Below are 27,261 nucleotides of genomic sequence, written 5' to 3' on the forward strand. Positions count from 1 at the left end.
TATCAATGACTATGCAATAAACTACCTCAAATCGGGTGTTGTAGCAAACCCATTCATTTTCTCCTATTCACAGATTCCAGAGTCAGAAATTTACAAAGGGCCCTACAAGGCATAACTCTCTCCCTCAACCGTGTCAGCAGGGGAGGGTAAAATACTGGAATCTAGACTTACCAATAGACTTCTTCATGCACTGTCTCAGACCTCCTTGATTCTGACACTTGGTTACACACACACACACACACACACACACACACACACACACCCGCCAAGGACAGAAGAACTGCTTGTGGCCTGTCCTACTGCCTCGCACTTCTTGTAGCATGGCACCTGGGTTCCCCACATGCATTCCAGGAGGGCCAGACAGAAGCTGTGGGGTCTTATAAAGCCAAACCCAAAAGCCACAGAACATCACCTTCTGCCTGTTTTACTGATCAAAGCTTTACCATCCTGCTCAAGGGGAGAAACTTATACCGCACCTCTTAATAAAAGGGAACGTCCAAGATTTTCTAGCAGCCAAGGAACACTGGAGCCTACCAGATCCCTTGGAATCCATAGCCTCTGACACAGTTGGGGTGGTGCCCAGCTGACAGGCTATGTAGGGGTGTTTTGTTGTTGGTTTTTTTTTGTTTGTTTGTTTTGTTTTTTTTTTAATGGCAATGCCCAGAGGCCTCAGACATTCCTGCAGAGGCCATGAGTGCGCCTGTGGTGAACCCAGAAGGATCTCTTCTGAAAAAACAGAGATTCCTTGCGGGGAGATGGGAGGAGAGGGCGAGGCATTTACAGACTCTTGAGGAAGACAGAAGTTTAGTTATCAAAACTGGAGCCTGCCTGAGGTCAGAGTGACAGCATGTGACAGGATGCTATCAAAGACATGGCTAGGCCTCAATCCTTCCTCCTGAGATTGTGAGAGTTTGTCAAATGTCCTTCGGAATCATGAGTACTGAGATTCTGGCACATTCCTGATCTGTCAAATAGGACAGTGTTTCCCCAGGTTGAGCAAGTCACACTTCCCTATACTAGAGACTGACCCTGAAGCACCTTGGCAAGCAAGGTGTGGTTGAGTTGCTCTAACCCTTCAGACTTTTATCTGGAGAGAGGGTCGAAGTCACCCAGACTGGCCTCGAGCTCATGATCTTTCTGCTTCATCCTGCCACTTTCTTGGGATCGCAGGCGGGTACACTGTACCCAGCTGCACACACATCTTTGTCTACACACACACACACACACACACACACACACACACACACACACATTAGGGATTAGTGTGGATCTCACCACGCTTGGGAATAGGATAGAAACATAGAAAGAAAAAGGAGAAATCAAATGAGGGAATCTTAGAATTGTTTCTACCTTCCTTCTAGAGATGCCAAAGAGGAGGATGCCCTTGGCCAGGTGGTTCCAGGTGGTCCCAGCCTGCAGCAGCCTGCCTGTCAACACTTCATTTCTGTCACGCTCCAAGAAAAGTCCCCTTTCTTTCAGAAAGTAAAATGTTTGCATTGATCTGGTGACACTTGAGGCTGTTTGATCTCACAGGTTGGAAATATTTGGGACTTGGAAGTTCAAGGGGGTGTTTCAAAAGGAAAAAAATTCAGAGAGGGTCTGGGAAGGAATGTGGGAATAAAATTGCCATTTAAGATAGGAACGGTCTCCTGGAACACTGTCACCTGCCTAGGTGTCGAGCCTTTGGCTCACACAACCTTGGAACGCAAGAGTAATACCTTCTTGGAAGTAGGTTATCCAGTTCAACCATCCATTTCAGAGAAGAGGAAAATGCGAGGGGAGGGGAGGGGCTTCATCTTCACCCACAAAATATCCGTGGAAGACCCTGAATTTCCCAGAATGCTTTGCAGTCGGAGGAGGGGGGGGGGCGTCTGAATGACTCTGACCAATGAACTGCAAGTGGTCCTGAGCCAATCAGGTAAGAGATACTCTAACTCCTCTGTCCTGATGATACATTCAGGGTAGCAACAGCAGCAAAGGGAAGATATTTTCATCCGTTATCAAAACCAGAAAGCAGGTGTCCCTGAAACTTGCCTCTTCTTTGCCACTGAAGTTTGGGCTGTACTCGAATGGCCTAGAGACAGAGAATTATGGGAATAAAGAGCCTTGCTATACAGCAGGTCCTCTTCTCCAGTAAAACAGAATCAAAGCAGGTAGGAAGGCAGATTTTCTGTCCTAGGCCATGAGCAGACAGCAGCATCCTCTTGCCATTATACTCGATACTCTTCTCAGCATCCGTGGCTGCCCCATCTTCATCCCACTTCACTCAGGCTTCAAGAGAAGCCAAACGGAACAGAAGAGAGATTGACCCCAAACATGGCAGCAAATATCTCAGAAGAGGGGATGAAAAGAGCATAGGGATCGGAGGATAGGGAGGTGTGCCACAAAACATGGACATGACATGGATAGGAACTCAACTGCAGCTATGGCTACCATACAAGACCTGCACAACACTGGGTCCATCAAATTTTCCTATCAGAAAAAGCTCATGAGGCCCCCACTCCTGCCTGAGGAACTCCTGACAGTTAATGACCTTTGGGGAGAGGATGTCACTTTCTTCAGTACTGGAGTCACTAATGAGTTACCCATGTTTCAGTAAATCACTACCCCCCATACTGATGCAAACAACCCTAATTAAACTCAGCAGGTCACAAGCATGCTCAAAAGTAAGAAGGATGCATGGGAAAGGGGGCTTCAGGGGGAGGGAAGGAGGGATGGGGCCAGAAGTGGGGGAGCCACTAATTCGTGGAGGGAGAGGGAAGAGGTCTGAAGAGTGAGGAAATGAGTCAAGAAAGAGCTAAGACTACAACAGAATCCAGTCCACATTTTTTAGAAGGATGATGGTTTGTTTTTTCTTTTTTCTTTTGTTTTGTTTTGTTGAAGCAGGGCTTCTCTGTCTTAGTTCTGGCTGTCCTGGAACTCACTTTGTAGATCAGGCTGGCCTCGAATGTTTGTGTCAGATACTTCAGTTTGGCCTGAAGAAGTCTCCGGTGGCTCTAGAGATAACTGGAGGCACCTGAGGAGTCACGAGGCTGGGGAGGGGAAAACCCCACCCTCAGAGGTGGCTGCCAAGAGTCCCCTCAGAGGTGCAGTCACTTGTGGTCGCAATCAGACCTGCAAAGTGAAAAGCTACATTGGGCCACACCAAAGCAAGATCTCTTTTTTAAAAAATCCAAATCACATCCAGGTTCCTCTTCCTGCCACACTGAGTAGGCGAAGGGGATCTTTCTTCTTCTGTGGCTGTTCCTCTTTGGACAGAAAGGGGAATGAATGGCTGAAACAGAAGACAGGTTAAAGGCCAGGTTAGGGAGCCAGGCTATACTGCCCAAATTGAAGACTCCTCTCCAGGACTCTACACTTGAGAAGCCTGGACCTCCTCTAGCTCCCAACCCTGGCCATCTACCTGATCTGAGATGTCACCCTGCCACCATCTACCCCCATTTCCAATTCAATCCCACCTTCCCTCCAGCTTTTCTCCTTGAGCCTCTCCCATCTGACATCCATCTTCAATGTGGGTTTGTTTAGCTTGTCTTGTTTGTCTTTTTTGTCTTGATGTTTATTTGGGGATTTTGGCTTTGTTGTAGGTTTTGACTGTCTATCTGTTTGTTTTGAGACAAGGTCTCACTGTATAGCCCTATGTGGCTTGGAACTGGCTATGTACATCAGGCTGGCCTCGAACTCAATGAGTTCCTCCCGACTCTGACCCTTGGGTATTGGGATTATAGGTATGTGCCACCATGTTGACCCTGCAGCTTGATTTTAAAGCCATTCTCACCAAGGACATTACTTCAATGTTGTTACCCAGACAGTGCAATCTTAGATTCAGCCTCAATGACAACTTCATTTCTTAGGGTGGAGTCTCAGTATCCTCATCTATATAATAGAACCCCAGTCCTGTAGCGTCACTGTAAAGATTATATTAAGTAGTTTGAAAAGTACTTGGTAAATGCCTGCGGGACAGCGCTATGAATACAAGTTAACAGTCTTTCATTCTAACTCCTAGGGGACCACACACACCTTAGGTCAGGCCCTTGACACCACATCCATGTCCTGCAACTGTCCTGTCAGAGCCACTCAGTGAAGACTGCAAGCTGCCTCTCTCCAGGTGGGTCACATTTTATTGCCATGTTAGGTTTGGCTCCAAAGTGATGGGGAAGGAAGGGAGCATGACATCACGACCTCAGACTTACAGAAGAAGTTAAGTTGACACAGGTAACACTATTCACACAATTAAATCGTTCTCCCACCTAAAACACTTGCTATGTGTTCCATAACTCCCTTCTTGAATGCCCTGAGCCTGAAAGTCTTCCTTATTTATCTCACCCTATTCTAAATTTCTCCTTGGGAAACAAACACACTTTTTCTGTACAGATGTTACATGCTGTGCATTTCAGTGGCCCTGGGGACAAGTATTTTCTATTCCCTAACAAGCACAAGGCTGAGGATCCCCTCTGGGGAATCCCAACTTTCTCAAACTAGGATAGGAACTTGGTCTCCCCTCTCCTCCCTATGCCTACTGGGCTCTCATAGGTTCCTTTAGGCTCCTCAGAGCAGAGCCGGGCTGGGAAATTGGGAAATTGGTGTTCAGCCAACCTAAAGCATTAGCATACCTAAAAGCCACATTTACATTTTATTACTTTGTAAGAAGACCATTCTAGTACAACCTGTAATAAACTGCCTGGTAGTTAAACTTGCATATTATTTAAAAAACATTTTTAATAAGGAAATGGTTGATGACGTAAGAAGTTTTGTGGTGCGCTCGTTGTCTTATTTCTCTGATGTTTCTGCCTCATTTACCCAATTCTTTTTGGGTAACCAGAGGAATTGTTCCCTAATGGGGGAAATCCCCTGATTTAGTATTCAAAGCTCTGCAAACTTGGTTCCTCATCTCTTCTTATTTGTGTATGCCTCTGTGAACCTAGCGTGGCCTCAGAGAGTGGTCCTACTCAATGAGCAATGGCAGCATGAATGGAGGCGCTCTAAGGTGGTTACTCTGGGGGCGGGGTGACTAGGGCATGGCCTCACAAGGAGCTGCCCGCATATCAGAGGAGATCCTGGAGGGCCTGGACCATGGCAAGGAGAGGGTCATAAAATTCACATCTCCCATGACAAACACAGAAGGTTCTTTGTCCCTCTGTGCCCACTTCTGGGCTCTAAGTGACAGGCCTTACTTAGCACTGTAATAAATTAAAAAATGACGGACATATAAACTGGCAAGTAAACTAACAGTCACTTTTTAGAGCAGTTTGCAAAATGTATCAATATTTTAAATATATAGAGATCCCCTTTGTCCTGGTTATTTTGCACTTAAGAATTTATTTTGTAGGTATCTATTCACACAAGCTCTCAAAGGCAAATAAGCAGATATATTCATTGTGCTCATGTTTATCATAGTTTGAGAAACAGAAGTAACATAAATAACAATTAGTAAAAGAATAACTAAGTGATACACCATAGGTATGTACTACAGAAAAGTATGCAAGTGCTTAAAGCAATTAGTTCAAAGGCTGGCTAAATAGCAAGTTTAGGGCCAGCCTGGGATACATATGGCACTGTCTCAAGAAAAACAATAGGACTGGGAGACCGCTACAAGGCTAAAGCACTTCCTCCACAAGTAAAGGGACATAAGTTTGGGTCCCTAAACCCACATAAACACTGGAGCCTATGACAGTCTCCCTATTATTCCAGTCTCAGAAGGCAGAGACAGAGGGCACCCCTGAAGCAAGCTAAGTATGAGACCAAATGAACCAGGGAGTTCTGGGATTGATTAACAGGCCCTACCTCAAAAAGAATAAGGTAGAATAGTGGAAGACAGAGGAAGATTCCTGACGTCAACTTCCACACACATACACATATGCACTCAGAAACCACATAAATGCACATATACACACCACACACATACACACCACACATAAACATATACACATATACAACACACATACACAGCATGAACATACACACATATATACATATACAACATATACATGCACCCATACCTATTTAGAGAAAAGATCATTTATGGTATCTGTATGTACATAGACATGTGACAGGGTGAACATGTAGGAGCCAGAGGCCATTGTGATGACTTCCTCCTTTTCCACCTTATTTTTTGAGGTAGGGTCTCTCACTAAATCTGAAACTCCCTAGTTGGCTAGCCTGATTGGCCTGATTGGCTAGCAAGCAGCCAGATCCTCCTGTTTCTGTGCTCTTCTGCCTCACCTCCTGGCACCAAGCCCCTCTCCCCACCCTGTAGCTGGGATTACAGACACTGGCCACCATAACCCACCTCTTACGTAAGCGCTGGAGATTCAAACCCAGGTCCTCGTGCTGGCACATCCAACAGTTTACTGACTGATAGGGTCTTTAATGGGATAATCAAGATGAAGTCTTGATCAAGTAGTTGTATCCTCCTGAGAAGAGATTTAAATATTACCCTTTACAGAGTGAAGACATGCAGAAAACAGCCATGCACCAGCTAAGAAGAGATGCCCTCACAGCTAGCAGACAGAGACAGGGTGCTGATATCCCACCCCAGACCTCTACCCCAGAGCAACACATCTCTACTTTCAAGGCCACAATGGACTTTGTGTGGTGGCCCCTGCAGTCCATGCTTCTTTCAGACAATGACTTTGGTTTTTCTAATGTCCAACTCCTTAAGGCAATGTCTCCTTATCCTATCCAAGTTGTAATATCTAAAGAATCTTAAAAACAGCCAGCTGGTGTTGGCACCTGCCTTTAAGCCCAGCACTCAGAAGGCAGAGGCAGGCAGTTCTCTAAGTTCGAGGCCAGCCTAAGTTCCAGGACACTGAGGGCTACATAAAGAAACCCTGTCTCAAAAAGAGAAAGAGAGACACACACAGAGGGAGACAAAGAGAGACAGAAAAACACACACACACACACCAGAGAGAGGGAGAAAGAGAGAGAGAGAGAGAGAGAGAGAGAGCATTCTTCAATACTTATTTACTACTTATGTGTGCACATACATGTGTTAGTTTATCTACTACTCTTTGTCTATTGTTGGTGGAGACTGAAGCCAGGCTTTGTAGACTCTAAGCTCACGTTTTACTGCTGAGCTATCCGCCCCCAAGAGTTCGTTTTATCTGAGAACAAATGAGATGGCTGTGCCCTTCTAGAACTCCAGAGAGTTTATAAAATGTCTGGAGTACAGCTGCCTGCAGGAGCATTGCCATGGGGACTTGGGGCCCAACTGAAGATGGTCCAGTGTTGGCTAATTTCAGATTATTTACAAAGAAAATGAAACCTCCCTCCCCTACGCCCATATAAATCCAGGAAATAAGGTAACAAAACATCCTTTAATCTGCTTCAAGAAAAATATGTTTTCAAATAGCAGGTTTATGGCTTTTGTTTTGTTTTAAGACAGGGACTCATATAGCCCAGGCTGGCTCAGTGTTGAGCTGTGATTGACCTTGAAGTTCTGATTCTCCTGCCTCCAGCTTCCAAGCAGTAACATGTGTTTGCCACCATGCCCAGTTTATCATGTGGGGTGTGTGTCTGTGTGTGTGTGTGTATGCGCAGTGTATGTATGTGTGTATGTGCAGTGTGTGTGTATGTGTGTGCACAGTGTATGTGTGTGTGTATATGTGTGCACAGTGTGAGTATGTGTGTGCGGTATGTGTGGTATGTGCGTGTGTGTGTGTGTGTGTGTGATGTGTGTATGTGTGTGTGCAGGAGTCTTTCCCCAGGCAGCCTCCATCCTGTTTATTTGGGGTTTTGTTTTCTTTTGTTTTGCTTTGCTTTGCTTTTTTGCTCTTTTTATGTGACAGGGTCACTCTGGCTAGGTTACTTGGCTAGCATGTCCCAGGGACATGTTTCCACCTTCCCAGCTCTGGGCTTTCCAGCCTGGGCAACCACACCTCGCTTCTTCATGTGGGTTCTGTGGGTTACATTCTTGTCCTCATGCAAGCAGGTTACTGACTAAGCAACTTTTCCAGCCCTATGGATTTGGACTTTTTCTGTTTTTTAATTTACTTTTGGAAATTTTAGAGAATGTAGGGAAAAAATATCTCCATTTATCAACCACCCTGAGGCCACCTCTGTTTACCCTTTTGTATATTTTTACTTTGCTTTATATAACTATTTCATAATTGGATACAGAGTAACATATACAATTTTACATACTTTTTTATTTATAAAACATTCCTCCACACTATTGTAATCTTTCTATAAACATCGTTTTAAATGATGGCAAAATCCCATCAAGTTTATCAGTTTTCCAAATGTTGATCTACAGAACATCTGTAGTAAGAGTCATATAGGGCATGCTGAAAATATGGATTTCTGGACCCCATCCCAGACCCACTAAACCAGAATTGCTTGAGGCAGGGGCTGGGAATCTTCATTCTCCTAACTTTTCAAGGCATTCGCAAACCTATAAAAGGATGGAAACTGCCAGAACGACATGCCTATAATTTCAGTACAACTTTATCTGAGTCGCTGGACACTGCCATTGCTCCTGGCACTGCATAAACAGCTTCATAGCAGACATCTTTGTGCAGAACACATTTCTGCACATTCTACAGCATGCCCTTAGGTCAATGTAGTGGCTTGAATAGGTTTGGACCCCCATGCATCCATGTGTTTGCATACTTGGCCCACAGGGAGTAACACTATTAGGAGCTATGGGCCTTGTTGGAGAAAGTGTATCACTATGGGGGTGGGCTTTGAGGTCCTATGCTTAAGCTCTGCTTAGGGAGGAAGAGAAAGATACTCTTCCTGGATGCCTTCAGATCAAGATGTAGAGACTCTCAGCTCCTCTCCATCACCATGTCTGCCTGGACACTGCCATGTTTCCTACCATGATGATAATGGACTGAACCTCTGAAACTGTAAGCCAGCCCCAATTAAATGCTGTCCCTTATAATAAAAGTTGCCTTGGTCATGATATCTCGTAACAGCAATGAAACCCTAAGCAAGACAGATGGTTTTTCAAGAACTGATCTGGTGATATCCAAGATGTGAACCTTTTTAAGATTCTTGGTAAACATACAACATACCTGCACAATCCGCTTGGGTTTCAGGAAGACAGCTATTGCCAAAATCCAATCCGTATTTCTATTTATCCTATCTCTATTTCCCATCTTTATTAACGACAGGTAATAATAAAGTAAGCAAGGAATGAGAAGATGGTCAGTTGCATATCCTTTGTAGATACATACGGATGGACTCTAGCCTGCCTATCATGCAGAATGAGAGCCTCAGATAGTCATGGACACCCCAAGGCTACCAGCCACCAACCACAACCCAAAAACATCCTAGCTGTTCTCCAGAGAGCCTCTGTCTCATGTGCTACAGGAAGCGTTCTATTCTCAGTGACACATTTGAAGGCAGATACACAAGGATGTGCATGCAGGTAGGTAAGGCTGGGCTCACCTGCCTAAAGAGGATCCATCTCTCCTAGAACAGCCATGGCAACAGACAGGTTTGGGTACCTCCATACAGGAAACTGATTCAGACAGCTATCATGTACTCAGGTCAGGACAGCTTCTATACATTTGTAATTTATGAGCTGTCAAGGGGTCAGGGAGAACCACAAAATAAAATGGCAAGTTACACCAGCACATTGTGCACAGGCTGCAAGCTAAAATGACTCAGGAGAAAGGAGATGACACAGAGACACCAGTAACCTAAAGCCACCTGCTGCGCTCGGCATCCATCATGTGCTAGCATTCATCTAAAAGCTTTATAAACGGTAACCTAATCCTCAAACTGAGTCTATGGGGTAGCATCATCTCCATTCTACAGAAAAAACGGAATTGCAGGCTTGGAGATGGCTCAGTGGGTAAAACACTCACCACATAAGTATAAGGACTGGGGTTCAGATTCCCCAGAACTCATGCAATTGAGCATGACAACCGGCCATTCCAGTGCTCAGAAGACAGAGATGAAGGTTCCCAGGAGCAAGCTGCAGTCAGACTAGCTATAGTGAACTCACTGTTCATCCAGAGACATTGTATGTGCACGTGAGCTTGTGTGTACATCGAGAGAGAGAGAGAGAGAGAGAGAGAGAGAGAGAGAGAGAGAGAGAGAGACTACACAAACATACACATGGCCAAAGATGGAGAAAGAGAGATTAATTTGTCAAATCACACAGCTAGTGAGCTGCAGAGCCAATACTCGAATCTAAGAATTGTCACCCTGACGTTCATGCTTCTTAGTTTTGGAAGGACTAAGACACATAAGAACTCCGCATATGGAAAGTAAGATCAACCAAGGAAGCCAAAGCCAAGGCAGCAAAAGTGGATTTCAGGGCAGAAACTACAGACCCACATAACCAGCACATTTTAGACACATTAGGCTATTCATTACAAACCCACATTTTAGCCTCTGTCAGTGTTGTATGTAGGGACCCTTCAAGAGCAGCATAGAGGGTGTGGCGGGGGAGGGGTAGTCATCCGTCTTCCAGAGTACCAGACCCATTCCCTATACACCCCAGTAGTGCATGAGAGTGAGTATGTGTAGCCCATGCCCTTATCCATCTGAGACCTGTTCACAACCCCCTTCATGCTGCCTCATTAGCTGGACCCTCAGAAGCACAGAGGGGACCTATTTGGTGACCATGTCTGCAGATTCACATTGTCTTGCCTGAGCCCTTCAAAGGTGGGGGTTGGAGGTAAGGCACTTTCTTGTATCATAACTCGTCCCCCGAGGGAACATCTCTGGATTTCATCTGAAGAATTCAAAAGCCTCCACCAGAATCCATCCTCACCTGGCCATAAGGCCTCCCACCACTGCAACTAATCCTTTGTGTTGTAAACTCGCACGTGGAAACAGTCTCTAAGCTTTCCCATCAAACTTGGCAGGCCAGCAGATAGCTTGCACCATACACCGGAGCAAGCCAGATTCCCCCTTAAAAAAGAAAACATATTAAGTTGTTAATAATAATAATAATAATAATAATAATAATGTCAACAACATTTTACAGTCTCAGTTTACTAAGTAATTCTCATCTATCCCTCCTGTTAGGAATAGGGATAAGGTCTGCTGGACTACTTACAAATAAACTGAGGATTCAGGTCCATCTCTCTTAAAATGGCACCAAAAAAGTTACTGGAGAGCCAGCTAGCCAGCTCAGCAGCCACCAAGCCTGATGATCTGAGTCCTCTGGGCCCACATGATGGAAGACCCAGTCCTCACAAGCTGCCTTCTGGTCTCTACATGTGCTCCCCTACACACACTCAAATAAATAAATGTAAAGTTTTTTTTTTTTTTTTGGTTTTTTTTTTTTTTTTTTTGGTTTTTTGAGACAGGGTTTCTCTGTATAGCCCTGGCTGTCCTGGAACTCACTTTGTAGACCAGGCTGGCCTCGAACTCAGAAATCTGCCTGCCTCTGCCTCCCGAGTGCTGGGATTAAAGGCGTGCGCCACCACGCCCGGCTAAATGTAAAGTTTTAAGGCTTTTGGAGAATATAACTGAGAACTAGACTCAGGTTTCACCCTGCCCCACGTGATGCCCCAAGTTGGTGCTTCTGTTCACCCTTACCCAAGCACCCAAAGCCCATGTTTAGAATGGAGAGGATACTGGAATCTCTCTCTCTCCCCAGCCCAAGTGGTGAGCCGTCCCTGCCTGTCCCTTGGCAGAAGTGTGGGTGACTTTTCTCTGTCCACCTACCAACGCCAATGCTCTTGGGTGTCTCAGTGCCCCTTCCTGCCATCCTCTCAACAGCTCCTGTCTCCAGTTGAGCAAGCCATGGCTCTGGGAGGTCAAATGACACGTTCAAGTTCACGGAGCTAGAAGCGCCATAAGTCTGCAGCTCTCATCCTTACTGAAGATACTTAAGAAACGTATTCTGAAGCCGGGTGGTCGTGGCACATATTTTTAATCCCAGCACTTGGAAGACAGAGACAGGCAAATCTCTGTGAGTCTATGAGGCCAGTCTGGTCTATAGAAATTCTGTCCAGGAAAAAAAAAATGTGTCCTGGACTGTATACCTCATAGCTTCCAGGAGATTAGAAGCCTTAAGTTTAGCACTGGGCACTGACCACAGAAACAACCCTTGCTCTTCACACCTGTCTCTAAGGCCTCTAGGCCCTGGGCATCCACAGTTGAATAGTTTGTGGACTCTAAGGGAAGGAAGGCTTATTCCTCTAGGATTCTATTCTAACTCAGAAACTTCTATCCTCAAAATGCAGCGAATGCTGCTGCCTGGACCAAACATCCTGGCCTGCTGTCATCAGCCAAGTGGTTGAGTGCATGAGGGGACCGTCACCCGGAGCTGTGTTCAGGAAAGTTCATGCCATGCTCCCTGTTCTCTTGTCCTACCCTCATGTCCCATCTTCTTGCATTTGCTCAGAGATACTGAACATTCCCCTTAGGCCATTAACATTCTAGATAGTGTTTGGTTCTCGAAAGAATGACAAAAAGAAGGCATGATTTATGCCTTTTGTGGCACAGGTTTTACAAAGAGAGAAACTGAGACTGGGTCCTTTTATGCCTTTCTTGGGTCATACAGCTGGATGGACCTTTAGACTCTATGGTCAAAGCTGTGACCTTCAGCTGGGGGGAGATCCTTTCTTAAGCTCTCCCACCAGTGACCCCTCCACCTCAGAGGGCACTAAGCTTATGGAGGAGCTTGGAGAGCAAATGGCTGCACAGTCACATTTTTCAACAAGTGTGGCCTACATAGATCTGATGACATTTCCCAAGAAAACTCAACAGTCAGAAACCACTATTCCCGCTAGCACCCTGGCTACTGGATAAGAGATGTGACCTGCATCTTAAGAGCTGATAATTCTGAGTTTCTGAACGTGTACTACGGTTAAGATTTAAATAAAAAGGAAGTTCACTTGTTCTGGCTTCCTGACTAGTCGGGTCTGGCCTAACTGTGTTCCATCTGGGGCCAGCATAGTGGCCAGGACCTCATGAGCAATATCCTTGTACCTTAAATATCCACAACCAACTAAAGAAGCTGGCATATTCCTGGGGCCTCTTTCACACAGCACTGTGACAGACATGACCTCATGTATCCCAGCAACATCCTCCCAAGCTCAAGGGCAGAGGGTGGCCAAAGAAACCCTTCTTTTCAAGCTGAAGACCCTGAGTACAGAGGGAAATGGAGTCACCAACTGAACTAAACCGTAAGAACTGAAACAGACCCAGTTACCTACCAGGAGAAGTGTGCCCTCCACTCCTCCTCGCCCTGGACCATGGAAGGAAGGGTGAGTCTGGGGGCCTCCTGAAGCATGGGCTGGAGTTGGATTTTTATATCTGTTTAAAGAAAGTCAATGGCCCAAGCTGTGGAGATAGTTAAGTCAGTAAAGACAACAGTCCAATGGGAAAGACACAGAGAAAATACTTTGGCCACTATGCCATGCCGGCTGTTTCCTCTCCCTTATTGCTACCTTATAGCACTGCAGACCACACTGAACACAACTGGCTGCCTGTGGTTTGTGCCTGTTTCTTCCATGCTGGGATCTAAATATCAGATAGCAAAGAAACTGTGGCCTAGGGAGAGCTCAGGTTGACCTAGGACAGGTTCTGTTGCCTTTTGGCCTCCAGAATAAGGCAAAAAGAGTAGCTGACTCCAGCCTCCTCAGAGACCAGCCCTAAAATCCCGGGAACCTTTTTTCTAAGATAGCCAGAACAAAAGCCTAACCAACTGGTGCCCTGACTCCCTCCTCACCAACCCAATCCCTACCCTACCCTCCTGGGTTTCTCCAGACCCTTTCCCTCTGTTGGCCTCTATAACTGCAGCCTACTCATTGGCCCCTCATTCAACCCCACCCAGATGAGCCCCCGGGCCTCATTTTTCAGAGAATGAGCTGAAGGGTCCCTGAAGAGCAATTCAATACATGTAACAGAGGATGAGCCCCTGACTCAGCAACAAAAACCAAAAGATCCAGGGCCACACTGCTTGGTACTGGCAGACCTAGACAGGTTTCCAGGAATTTGGGAAATGTTTGCTCCACCATCCTGTACACAGAAAGTCAACAAAGGTGATTAGAATGTCAGGTGGGGGAGGGCGGAAAAAATGGACGTCATCATTTCTGAATGACCCAACCAAGGCACCAGGGTGGGAGGGCTCTCTTCCCAAGGCCACGCTCACTGTTCACTACTGTGATCTCTTAGATGCACAGTCCAGGGCTGAGAGGCCCCAGTCCTGTCAGTGACAGCTGATGTCCAGGCAGTGTGGCCTCATAAGACTCCCTTAGCCACCCATTAACAAGCAACTGTGACGCCTCTGGCACTGTCCCATGCCCTCCAACCAGGCTCTGTTTGCATCTCTGCTCTTCCTCTGAGGGACACTAGCACCCAGGGGTGCCCTGTCAAGTGGAAAGTCATTTCCCAAGACTGAAAAAGCAAAACCAATGGATCTTCAAAGGAATAAAGGCAAACTTCTATTTTAAAAAGTGTAATGGAAACCAGGCATGATGGCCGGCGCCTGTAATCCTAGCATTCAGGGGTCTGAGGCAGGATGATTGAAACAAATTCAAGGCTAGACTGGCCTACATGGTAAGTTCAAGGCCAGCCTAGGCTACAGAGCAAGAGTCTGACTCTAAATAAGCAGATAGATAGATAGATAGATAGATAGATAGATAGATAATAAATAAATGCGAACGAAAAGTCAAGAAAAGTGGTACATGACATATATAAACAGTCCCACCGGGCAGTGGTGGTGCACGCCTTTAATCCCAGCACTTGGGAGGCAGAGGCAGGCGGATTTCTGAGTTCAAGGCCAGCCTGGTCTACAAAGTGAGTTCCAGGACAGCCAGGGCTATACAGAGAAACCCTGTCTCAAAAAACCAAAGAAAAAAACAGTCTCAGCACCCAAGAAGCAGAGGGAAGATGGTTGCAAGTTCAAGGCCAGCCCCAGTTGCATAGAGAAATCAAGGGCAACTATGACTCATAAAAATGATAATAGCAATAATTATAATAAATAAAATCAAATTGATATAAATAATATATAAATATATGAAAGAAAATTGTAATAGCAATAATAATGGAGACAACCCTGGGATCCCTACTCACCCATCAGCTGCAGGTTCTTTGACAGCAGAAATGACACCTGCCACTCTCCAGCCTTCCAAGTCTCAGTCTTGTCACCTGTGAAACAGCACTGTTGCCTCTTATGCTGCCTCCTTGTGAAGTTAGAAGTAGACAATGAACATTTTAAAATGTCCCGACTGAGACTAGAGAGATGGCTTAGCCGCTAAAAGCACTGGCTGCTCTTCCAGAAGATGGAGTTTAATTCCCTGCGCCCACACAAAGGTTTACAACTGTCTATAAATCCAGTTCCAGGGGCTCCGATACCCACTTCTGGCCTCCACAGACACTGCATGCATGTGGTACACAGATATATGTTCAGGCAAACTCTCATACACATAAAATTAAAATACTATTTTAAAGTGCCGTGGTTTCTCAAATGCTCTCAGAGCCTAGGCAATTATCCGTTATTAACATAATGTTCCCTGGCACTTGACAGAAGTGGTCTGTAGGGGGCAGGGAATAGAGGGAAGTTACTTAGGTAACTCAGCCAGGTTAGCCAGGAAGCTCCCACCAGCCTGCTTTAATGAGTTCCCCTTAATCATAGTGGCCTCTCTCCCAGTGCCTGGCTCTTTCTGAACTCTCCATGAACTCTGCAGTCCCTGGCTCACCCACATAAGCCCATGGTCGCTCTCCCCAACAAGATGTAGGCCCATCCCAACAACAGAGCCCCCCACTAGCTCCCAGGTCAGGCTTTCCTCAGCTCCCATCCTTCATGAACCTATGGGGGTTCCCACACCCCCTCCTTTCTCACTGAAGTAACAGAAAAATAAACCACAGGCTGGCTAGCCCGTCTCTAGAGCAGATGGGGTCTCCAGTTCACTCAGGTGTCCTGGGGGCATCACTGTGTGGCACTGGGAGGTAGGAGGCCTTGGGCCAGCTTGGTATCCCCCAACCTTGGGTTCCTCCCATTCTCTGCACCCCATACTAAATCCAAGGGAGGGGCTGGGAACTAGCATTTCCTAATCCTTTATTATGTGCTGGGCTCTTTGCCCATATTCACACTACTACTCCCATTTAACAGATGAGGAGAAACAGGTTCCCAGATCTATGGCAGGCAAGGCATAGAGGAGCGAGGAGAAATATAAATCCAGGGCTCTTACCCTCAGCTTGGGTGCGAGGGTGGATCCCACATTCACAGTCATCTGCTGAGTCTATGCACAGCAGATTTAGTGGAGCAGATCAAAGAAAACAAAGTTCTCTAGGCTCTGGGTTCTGAGATTAGGATCTCCATAAGTACTGGAAATGGCTATGAAAAATAAAGACTTGCTATTAGGGTGGCTATCTTTTCATTGTTGCATTATTTTCTCCAAAAAAAAAAAAAAGTTCTCAGCAACCTCTTTTCCCAGAGTGAGCAACCAATTCAAATAAACAGCAGCACTAATATCCATGGACCACTTACTATGCACCAAAGCTCTTTATAGGAGTGTTCCCATGGAATCCAACAGACTGTACAGTGGTCTCTGTTAACCTGCTCTGTGGGTACTGAGACTAAGATGAAGATATTTGCTGCAGATCACTAAGCTAGCGAGGAGGTTTAACCCCAACAGTCTAATATTACGCCTTTTGCCCATTGTTCTCATTGTCTAACCCAATGAAGGGACCTCCTATGTGCTGTGTCAGAGAGTCAATAAAGAAACAGGACCAAAGCTGTTAAATACAGTGGAAGAAGGATGAGAGGGAGAGAAGAGAGAGGGAAGGAAGCCTGGCAGGCTGGAGGATGGATGACCTTACGAACATGGAAGAGTTGAGGCGCTTGTCTGTGAAGTTGTAGCACCTCCCCTACTGTACCCTAGAGGGTGGGACAGGGATAGTAGGCAGATGCAGAGTGTCTGGGGACACACCCTGCCTGATGGACCGCCTCTCGGTGCTCAGCTTGCCTCCCACCAGTCCTATTCTTGAGCTGAAGATCTCCCAGGACATCATCTGCAAGCCGTTGCCACCACAGACCCACCCAAGCCCCGGGCACAGAACACACCATTGGCTAAGCTTTGGGAAGGAAGGACCACTGGGTGAAGAAGACAAGCTCCTGTTCTAGGCATCCTCACATGAGAAGAGCACCCTCCCCCATTTGTGTTCAGAGAGTAGTCAGTCTCCTAGGGTCCCTCATCTCCTGTTCCAAGAAGTCTGTTACTGCAGCCTCTCTCTTCCTCCAGGCCCCCTCCCTACCTCCCTTCCTTCCAGCCCTGTGTTCTCTCCTCTGCTGCTTCCTCAGCACCTCACACTTCCTCCCCTCACAGGTTCCCCTTTCCTCTGCTTGGGAGGCTCTTTCACTGGACCCCAGCTGACCCTGTGGTCGTTCTGCCCACCTTTCAAAATCCACTTCCATATCAGCTCTGCTAAATAATCTTTCCTAAGGTTAGGACCCCAGCAAGGCTTTCATGGCCTACCCTGATGGGGCCATGAGTCGCATCAAAATTCCATTGCCTTTAATCTCCACAAGGGACAGGCTTGGATCTGTTCTGCCCTGACTCCATGCTGCACAGCATAAGGTACAGACTTTCGGGTCCACAGACGTGGTACACTGCAGACTCAGCTTGTTTCAGAGAAGCAAAAGAACGCAGCACGAGGAATTCTTGAATTAGTGTGAACATGTTATCACTAGCTCTGTGGTGGCTGGAGATCCTTTCTCAATTGCCCTGAGACCCACAGATCCTCAGACCAGGAAAAATGCAGTTACGACACCAGCCATTTCCTTGATTAAGGATCCTCTCCCACCAAACCAAGGGTTCAAACCTCCAGCTAGCCACCTTCTGGATAAAAGTCTGGGGGTCAAAGAGAGATGGGTTCAATAAGCCCTCCCTGAAGTCCTTGGCTAGCTGAATGCAAGCTGAATCCAGGAACCCCACACTGCCTTCTGCCCTACCCCCACCTCCCTCAGGAACCAGTCAACAAGAACCTAAGCTTGAATAAACAAGGCCACAGGAAAACCAGTCCCTTATCTGTTACCGGCTTTGCTTCTCCAGCTCAGCCACTTGGCTGGAACGCCAGGAGGAGGGAGTCACCCAGACTCCTCCCATCTCTACTTCATCCTTCCTAGCCGGCTCCTCCCCCAGGAGTGGCTATGCTCCTAGGTCACTGACCCCTACTAGCTGGAGAGGGGAGGCCAAGGCTCTCTTAACAACCCATGTCAAGGCTGAATCTCTGATTGTCAATGCTGGAGAGACTCCTGAGCCCGTAGTCCCACTTTCCTCTTCCTTCTGTCATAGTTGGGTTCTTGCTAGAGGAGGTAGACAGAAGCTGTGGGGTAAGCCATCTGTCAGCTGGTTGAAGGTCGAGGCTCTGGCTTAGACATCTAGGTCAGGAGGTATGCATGTGTGTGCGTCTTCAGGACTAATAGACACTTGCAACAAGATGGATTCATTGGGTTCATTTGTCTCCTGCTGGGGACAAAGTCTCCTGCTGCTCCACAAGTCTGTATAGTGAGATAAAAGGCTACGAAGGATGTGGCCTGGGTAAGTCTAACCGTCTGACCATCTCCATTTGGATTTCTAATTTCATAAGCCTGTTGCTGACCCAGAGAGAGGGGGTGGCAGATTAGCATAGCCCAGGCTGTCACATTACACTGGAGAGATTCCAGTCTGAAAATAAATCTGGAGGTATGAGGTGTTGGGTTCCATGAAGTAAAAATATCTGAGCCACATCCCCTAAGAAAATAGATTCCCATACTTCCCAGAAAGAAAAGAAAAGAAAAACTTACCAGTGAAAGGGGGGTGAGGCATGCTCTTTTCCCCTCACACAGCCACTGGCCTTCTCTCCTTCCACAGTAACAAAGGTACTTCCTGGAGAAGGTCAGGGGTGAGGTAACGTTTATTTTTCCTCAGATATACAACGAGGCAAGATTGAAAACCTGACTAGGTCAGAGCCGTGTGAAGACAGAAAGTTCTCCAGGACCAAAAGAAACACAGACTCCAAGTAGGTAGAGCACAGGCCTGGAGACTGGCGCTGTCGGTACTATGAGACTTAACTTTATGGAAATGAAGTGAGGAAAAAATATATATGTATACGCTCCACAAATAGTCTTGAAAGGGGCACTGGGGGAGAGAAAGTACCTGAGAAGCAAGCCCTGTGGGTGAACCAGAAGGAAGCAAACTACAGCCCGCCCCCAGCGGAAGTGCCCCCAGCGGAAGTACCCCCAGCGGAAGTGGAAGTTTCTGCTTTCCTCTGCTGGGTGGTGGGCTAGAAGGGAGGTTAAAGCGTTTAAGAACCCTTATTAAAGTAGGTTTTGAAACAAATGTAGGCCTACACCCAGTTCTCAGCACTGCCTGGTTTGGAAACATCAGAGCATGCATCTGTTTGCTCCTGTGATTGGCTGCTCTCGAGCTACGGCAGGTTCGAGTTGTTCTAACCCAGACTATAGAGCCTTGAATGCCTAAAACATCTTCTACTGAGAGATAGACCAAAACAAGGGGCCAGAAGGAGCCAGTCAAGGCAAAAGGTTAGGTGTAGTCAGCCTGGCTCTGACACAGAGTGAGAGGTGATCATAGTTTGCCACCATTACCACACCATAGGGAGAAGACGCACAAACTGCTCATCTGAGGCGGGGAGGGTCAGACCGCTTCTCAAAGCCATTTATAGTGTTCTGAAACAAATATGCATTGAAGTCTCTATTTGGGGCCCTTGGGATACACTCCCCTTGGGATACACTCCCCTTGGGATACACTCCCCTTGGGATACACTCCCCTTGGGATACACTCCTCAACAAGGGAAACCAAGACCCTTCGTTCAAGAAACTTGTATTCTAGTCTTATGGTTTTTGTAACTCCATTCCAAGTTCACCAACTGGTTTCCGGCCTCTGGGGTCTGTCACACAAGAATTGGTAAGGCTGGAGTTGTAACCAAAACAACATGGTCCTGGGAGAAAATTAAAAAAGGACAGAGAAAGAACAGATTAGAAGCCCCAGTAATAAACCCAGATGTCTTCTATCAGCAGCTTCCCCACAAAGGTACCAGGAACGCACATTAGTGAAACCTCGCCAATTGATGGTGCTGTGGATTTCTCATCCTGTACAAAACTGAACTCAAAATGGATTGGAGACCTGCATGTAAGACCTGCAGACACTTGGAAGAAAACATAAGGGAAATATTGGAACAGGCAACACCTTTTCAGATATGACTGCCCCCAAAGCACAGGAAACAAATGAACAAAAAATTGACAAATGGAATGACATCAAACCCAGAAGCATCTGCATAGCAAAGGAAACACTCAACAATGGAGAACGAGGGCCAGCTATTCACCCGCTGAAGGGAATCCAGAGGATAGAAGGAACTCACAACACTTAAAAGCAGCAACAATTCAATTTTAAAAGTGGGCAAATAGAGGCCAGAGAGATAGTGCCACAGTTAAGAGCACACTGTGAGCTCTTACTGTGTGCTGTCCTACTGTTGTGTGTGAATCCAAAGGAAATAAAGAGAAGGATAGACCTTCCTTCACATTCATGCTTACTTTGCCACTGTTATAGCAGTCAAGATAGGGAATCAGCCTCAGTGCTCATCAATAGATGAAGAAATAAAGAAATTGTGGTATATATCACAGTGGAGTATCATATAGCCATAGAGAAAAATCAAAATCATGTCATTTACAGCAAAACTAGATGAAATTGAAGGACATCACGTTGTCAAATTAAGCAAACACAGAAAGATAAACACCACACACTCTCCCATGTGAAGTCTGGGGGAAAGTTGTTGTGAATAAAGAATAGCCATGAAGACGTTGGAGGGAGTGGCTGGAGAGGTGAACAAAGGGAGCTTGCATTTGACAAGCTTTTGCTCTGCGTGCGTGTGTGTGTGTGTGTGTGTGTGTGTGTGTGTGTGTGTGTGTAGATATAAAACATTAGCACTGTGGTGGTTTGAATATGCTTGGCCCAAGGAGTGGCACGATTAGGAGGTGTGGCCTTGTTGGGGGAAGTATGTCACTGTGGGGGTGGGCAATGAGACCCTTTTCCTAACCACATGGAAGCCAGTTTTCTCCTAGTGGCCTTCAGATGAACTCTTCAGATATAGAACTCTCAGTTCCTCCTGCACCAAGCCTGCCTGGACCCTGCCATGCTCCTGCCTTGATGATAATGGACTGAACCTCTGAACCTGTAAGCCATCCCCAATTAAATATAACTGTCCTTTATAAGAGCTTCCTTGGTCGTGGTGTAAGTTCACAGCAGTAAAACGCTAAGACAAACACCCAAGAGAATGTACAATTATATATGCTAATTCAAAATCTAATCAAATAAACACCTTTTTTAAATTCATGAGCTTGGACCTCATTGCCTGCAACAGAACAGACTTACAGACCTTTCCCATGGTTTGGGCTAGGGATGTAGCTCAGTCGGTAGGATGTGTCTAGCATACACAAGGCCCTGGATTGGATCCCAAACACCTCAAACTCATCTGTAGTCCCAGCACTTGAGAGAAGATCAGGAGTTCAAGGTCATTCTTACCTACATAACAAATACATAGTGGGCTAGGCCAGAGTCAAACAACAAAGAAAAGCTTTCCATGCCATTGGCTTTGTTACTGTTCATTGGAAGAGTATTGGACTCTTTGTCCTAGACAGAATAAATTTGCCCATACGGTATGCTTTGACCAATGAGGCATGTGTAGAAGTGACAGCTGCTTACCTATGGTGACATTGTATGGTGACTGAGTAGTTCGTCTTATCATGCTCTTTGCCCTACTGTTTATGAAACTGTTCCAAACTGATATGTACCACAGTCACTCCACTAAATGAAAACCGATAAGTTGGAGTGCAGAGGCGACGCTACAGTTAAGATCATGGCTGTTCTGCCAGATCAATTCCCAGTACCCACATGGTGGCTCACAACCATCAGTGATTACAGTTCTAGGGGATCCAACACCCTCTTCTGTCCTCCACAAGCACTAAATTCACAAGCTATACACAAACAAGCCTGCTGGCGACACCCCCAACACATAAAACAAACAAGTTATAACCATAAGGAAAACCTTTGGACTGTTGCCAGCTCATAACGACTTAAAATATTGTTGGAAAATAACCTTTTTGTCACCAGAGCACATCTTGAGTTCATGTTTGTTGGCTAGATGTGGCCCAGGAAAATTGATCTTCTTTCTGTTTATTTCTCTTTGGTTTCTACTGAGGAATGATTGGGCCATGGAGACAACAGTGGGAGAAGTGCAGAGAAGGGAAGTCATTCTGTGAATGACTTCACCTGTGACAGGAACCTGGCATTTTATCCGCTCGTTTTACCCCTGCTAAGATTAAAATCAGGACCCCGTAGGATGGAACACAGGGCTCCCAATATAGGAGCTAGAGAAAGTACCCAAGAGCTGAAGGGGTCTGCAACCCTATAGGAGGAACAACACGATGAACTAACCAGTACCCCCAGAGCTCATGTCTCTAGCTGCATATGTAGCAAAAGATGGCCTACTTGGCCATCATTGGGAAGAGAGGCCCCTTGGTCTAGCAAACTTTATATGCCCCAGTACAGGGGAATGCCAGGGCCAAGAAATGGGAGTGAGTGGGTAGGGGAGCAGGGTAGGGGGAGGGCATAGGGGACTTTTAGGATAGCATTTGAAATGTAAATGAAGAAAATATCTAATAGAAAAAATGTGGGAAAATTAAAAAAAATTTTTTTTTAAAAATCAGGACCCCTTGCTATACTATTGAGCACAGCTGAGTAACATTATCATTGTACATATGTCATTGATTGACTGATGGATTGGGAGACAAGGTGACTTTTGGTAAAGTGCAATGACAACCTGCCAAGAGCCCTGGTCCCCTAAACACCAGTACAATACCATTCCTGACACAACCTCAGAGACTAGACTTCCTCAATTCACATGGTAGACACGTCTGCCAGAGAGGCTCCTGACTCCAGGACCACAGGAGAGAAGCCTGCCATCAGGAGGGCCAGAAGGGCCTGATTGCCTACTGGATCCCAGCCGCCAAGGGCAGTGGTTTAAGGAGAGCCTTGTTCTCTGGCTTGTTGGTCTTACACTAGCTTCAGACCCTTCGTGGAATTGTCCCTTCAACCAGGAAAGTCAATGTTACTCACCTAAGAGAATTTTAGCCCTACCTAGGTCTGAGCAATGGCAGATAAACACAGTCAGTCCTCTGCAGCAAAGATGAGGGAACAACAGAGCACCTTTGTGGTGCCTGAAGCCAACTGCGTGCAGCTTACTTCTCTCTCCACTTTACTGAAACAAAGTGAAGAACTGGGATTCCCCCAGGAAGCTCTCCCTTGAGAAGGTCTCCAACCAACCTCCCAAAAGGGCTCCTCCTGGGGCCTCACTCTTTCCACTAGTCAAGGTTTCCTGTTTCTTCTGTATCCCATAGGTGCAAGTAGGTCTTGGGAGACATTTGTTCATTCAATTCCTGAACAAGACAAGTTAGGATCATCTCCTGTATGTCTAGGCTGTCTATCTACAGCTATCTCAGCACAGCACATCCACAGTCAGTGCCCCTCTGCCTTGGTACCTGGATATTAGACTATTGTCCATCCATAGAAGAATCCTCCTAGCCTAGCACAGCCACTCAGACACAATTGCTGTTGCTCTTTACTAGTTCGGCTTGATGTTTTGCATGCTTTCTGCTTGGCTGGTTTTTATGCCACAGCTCCCTTCAGAAGGTCTCCAATTCTACAGACGGAAAATTTAAGGCTCAGAGAAGTGAGATGCCTTGACCAAGGTCACCTACTTTACAGAAGGCAGAGAGGGCCACGAGATTAACTCGGGTCTATTTGGTACCCAAAACCATGAATTCTTCTAGATCAGCTGCCTCCAAAATCTCAGAGTACAAGTGACTCAGGAAACCCTCTGGGTCAGGGGCTACAAAGACCATTCTCTCTCTCTCTCTCTCTCTCTCTCTCTCTCTCTCTCTCTCTCTCTCTCACACACACACACACACACACACACACACACACACACACACACTTTTCCTACCCACCATCCCACCAGAGAAGCCCAGTTCTTCTGGGATCCAGATAGGGGTCTCAAAGCCCAAGCACAGAACTTTCTATTGCTGTTCTGGGAGCATGGGAAGCGGGTGTTTTTCTTCCTGGAGGCCTGGGTGGCTGTTTCCTACTGTGATCTGCCCTGGAGAATGGCCGGAAGAAGTGGCTTCCGGCTGAGGCAGTCTCTTCCCACCCTACAGAAAAAAAAGGATTTTTTTTTTGTTTAATCCAAAGTAGCAACTACTTTGCTTTGCACTGAAACAGTGAGAAAGTCAGGAATGGATGAGCTTGGGGGAGTCATTACATTTGCTTTTAGTATAATTGATCTGATTAACTGTATGAGTTCACATTTGTGTGAGTTCACACTTAATAATGGTTGACTCACAAAATACCTGGACATTTAGCAATCTGCTCTCATGAGCCAATACAATAAAGAACCAATTACTTCTTAAGGCTGTTGTAAAACTAATGGGATAATGCCCACGTCCTCTAGCCGGGTGCTGGAACCAGCTGAGCCATATTGGGCAAATTTCCTAACCACTCTGTGCTTCAGGTCTTGGCCATCTCTAAAACGAGGCTGTTGCCTGAATCATAAGTGAACGTGCATATGAAGAACCACAGTGAGACCTGGTGACAATAGTGCTCACAAAGGTACAGGCACTGTCCTGGGCAGCCCCTCCCTGCCTGTACAAAGCTGGTATGCAAAGCATTTCCCTTGCCACCACCTCATCTGAACCCCACTCCTGTCGCCCAGCAGGTGGTTGCTGATATTCCTCCAGGCGCTTCCAGAAGAGGGTAATCCACCAGAGGCAAGCGAGAGAAAAATTACCTGAGTTCTGTGAGCGAAGCAACAGCAAAGCCCGTTGTTGTAGGGCATATGGGAGATACCCAGTGAGCCTTTCAGATAATGAGAGTTAAATTTCATCGAACAGCCCCACTACCTGCCCGAGGGGACTGACCCATCTCTGGACGATCCGGACTGTGTGTGGAAGCAGCTGCTATAAATGAGTTCTCTGCACGAATTTGAAAGGTAAACAGAAAGGCATAGCTCTTGCAGTGTGCTTTCTGCTACCCAGCAGACAGATGCACGTTGCCATTCTCCCTGCTCTGATTCTTCCCTGGAGATGGACACAACAGGTGGAGATGGCCCTATCAACCCTGTGGCTGCCCAAACTTCCTGCAGTGTTTGTGCTGTGGAGGAGAAGAGGCTCCTACACTGGTCAGGGTAGGCTGGAGGGGTGGGAAGGTTTCACAGGATGAAGGGATAAGGGAGGGAGATTGAGGCTGACTCCTTGCTAAGAATGGCTGGAAGGTGTGTGACATAGAGGGATGGCAACTGTTGATCCTCAAAATTATTTCCTCTCAATGCACTGCTTGGGCACATAGAAAACTAACAATGAGGTCTGATGGTAAGTAAGAGTGTTGGGTTTACAGCCCTAGTGCCTCCATCACTCTGGGCAATTCTCCTGGCTCACAATGGCTATAGAGGACCATTTCAAGATATCCAGAAAGTAGTACCTAGACCATGAAGAAGGTTCCAAGGCAAATCACACCACCACAGGTAGGAACCCTTCAGGCATACCACCTTTGACCCCTAAACATTTGCACTCCACCTGTTTAATTTACACTTGACTTCCCAGGTAGAGATAATCCAAAAATCCCTTCTGTCTTGGAAGGGATGGGCTTTCTTTAACATTGAAGATAAGGAGGCTGGATTTCCATAGTGGAGTGCCTAGCATGCAGAAGGGTCTACATCCAGTCAAAACAATGACGACAAATTAAGTTGCCAAAACACAAATTACCCACCCTTGACCTAGCTTCAGACAACTCAGCTCTTTTCTGCTCTCTGTCCACAAGGCCACTGCTGCAGGAAACACACATTGCATGCGACCCATCAAAAATGGCTGCTCCCTTAAAGCAGCCCAAGGAGATGATATCTAAAAGTAGCCAGGAAGGAGGTAACACAGGACAGATACTTCCCCATCCTTGAGGCAGAGAGCTCCTGACTCCTGCTGTGTTTAAAATAGCAGAGCACACACTGGTTTTGATTGTCTACCCATGATCATAAGATGCCAAAGGGCATGGACCATGGTAGATTATTGCAAAAATAGCTGTGTGTGTTCCTCTTCCTGAACTTGCCCTCCTGAACATGACTTCGCAGTTGCTCCTATCAAGGGGACTCTTTCCTTACCCCATGACTCTGGGCTTGCCTTGTGACTTTGGCCAACAGAGGTTGATGGAGGTGGTGTGCCAGTTCCAAGTCCAGCAATCCAGAGCTCTTGCCTGCCCACCCTCACTCTCTTGGAGTGCATTGCCACCCTGAGAACAAGTCCCAGCTAGCCTGCAAGATCATGTGAACAGGGATGAGCTGTCCCACGGAGGCCGTCTTAAATTCCACAGCTCCCAGCCATTGGCCTTCTGACCACAGAAACACAATTAAGCCCAGCTGAGTGCAGCTGAGCCCAGCTCAAGTTGTCCACTGAATGGAAAGCTAAATAAATGGTTATTTCAGGTCCTAATTTGATGAGATATTCTATTATATAGCAAAAGCTAACTGTCTCAGGGCAGGGTAAGCTCCTCTACAAAAGCCCTGGAGTCCAATGGCGATGCCAACCTGTGCTGACACAGTGGGCACAGAAGCAGTCACAGACCCAGATCCCAACACCTTCCTTCACACCATTTTGATGTACAACTGTCCAATTATTTTTTTAAATTTATTTGCATTGGTGTTCTGCCTCTATGTATGTCTGTGTGAATGTGTCAGACCCCTGCCCCCCCCCCGCCCCCGAAATTACAGATAGTTGTGAACTGGCATATGGGTGCTGGGATTTGAACCTGGATTCTTTGGAAGAAAAGGCCAGTGCTCTTAAATGCTAAGCCATCATTCCAACCCCACATCTGTCCAATTCTAATTGCCAGACCCTATGTCTGTCCGTGGGTTCTCACCACCCTTCATAGATGCCTAAAAGTGCCAGGCAGTCTTCAACCAATGACTGAGGGAGATGGGCCATCAACACCACAGCTCCCTTACCCTTGATGTGCTCTATGTCTAAGGCATACATCCTTAATCAGTTTTCAGATCTTTTCAGCATCACGAAGGCCCAGGGCCACCCTGTCGATGGCTGTCTTGATAAGAAGCTCTTTATTGGTTACCTTCTTCTCTGACTCAGCCTCTCCAAACCTATTCGTGCTTCCTGGAATCAACTCTCAAATAAACTCGAACCCCAGTCCTTTTCTCAAGCTTTTCCTCTAAACACCTAAAGCAAGCAGACCCTAGAAAGAAACACTCACCCACAGCCACTGCATCATTGAACCCCTCCCACAGCCTTCCACTACT

General features: G+C 46.5%; 2 long non-coding RNA genes across 2 annotated transcripts; one reads left to right on the forward strand and one right to left on the reverse strand.

Moving 5' to 3' along the window:
- The first annotated feature begins 1,957 nt into the window (after positions 1-1,957).
- LOC110307431 (uncharacterized) lies at positions 1,958-26,390 on the forward strand. Its single transcript, XR_002379387.3, has 4 exons — positions 1,958-2,153; positions 4,004-4,105; positions 24,682-24,954; positions 26,155-26,390. It is a non-coding gene; the product is annotated as an uncharacterized LOC110307431 (long non-coding RNA).
- On the reverse strand, positions 2,851-13,209 carry LOC115032802 (uncharacterized). The gene is made up of 4 exons (XR_003838442.2): positions 13,125-13,209; positions 10,727-10,866; positions 6,287-6,410; positions 2,851-3,274 (listed from the first exon to the last, which is right to left on the reverse strand). It is a non-coding gene; the product is annotated as an uncharacterized LOC115032802 (long non-coding RNA).
- Positions 26,391-27,261: the final 871 nt, after the last annotated feature.

This window comes from Mus caroli, unplaced genomic scaffold, assembly GCF_978045245.1.
Source record: "Mus caroli unplaced genomic scaffold, Mus_caroli_1 scaffold_14, whole genome shotgun sequence".
Classification (NCBI taxonomy): domain Eukaryota; kingdom Metazoa; phylum Chordata; class Mammalia; order Rodentia; family Muridae; genus Mus; species Mus caroli.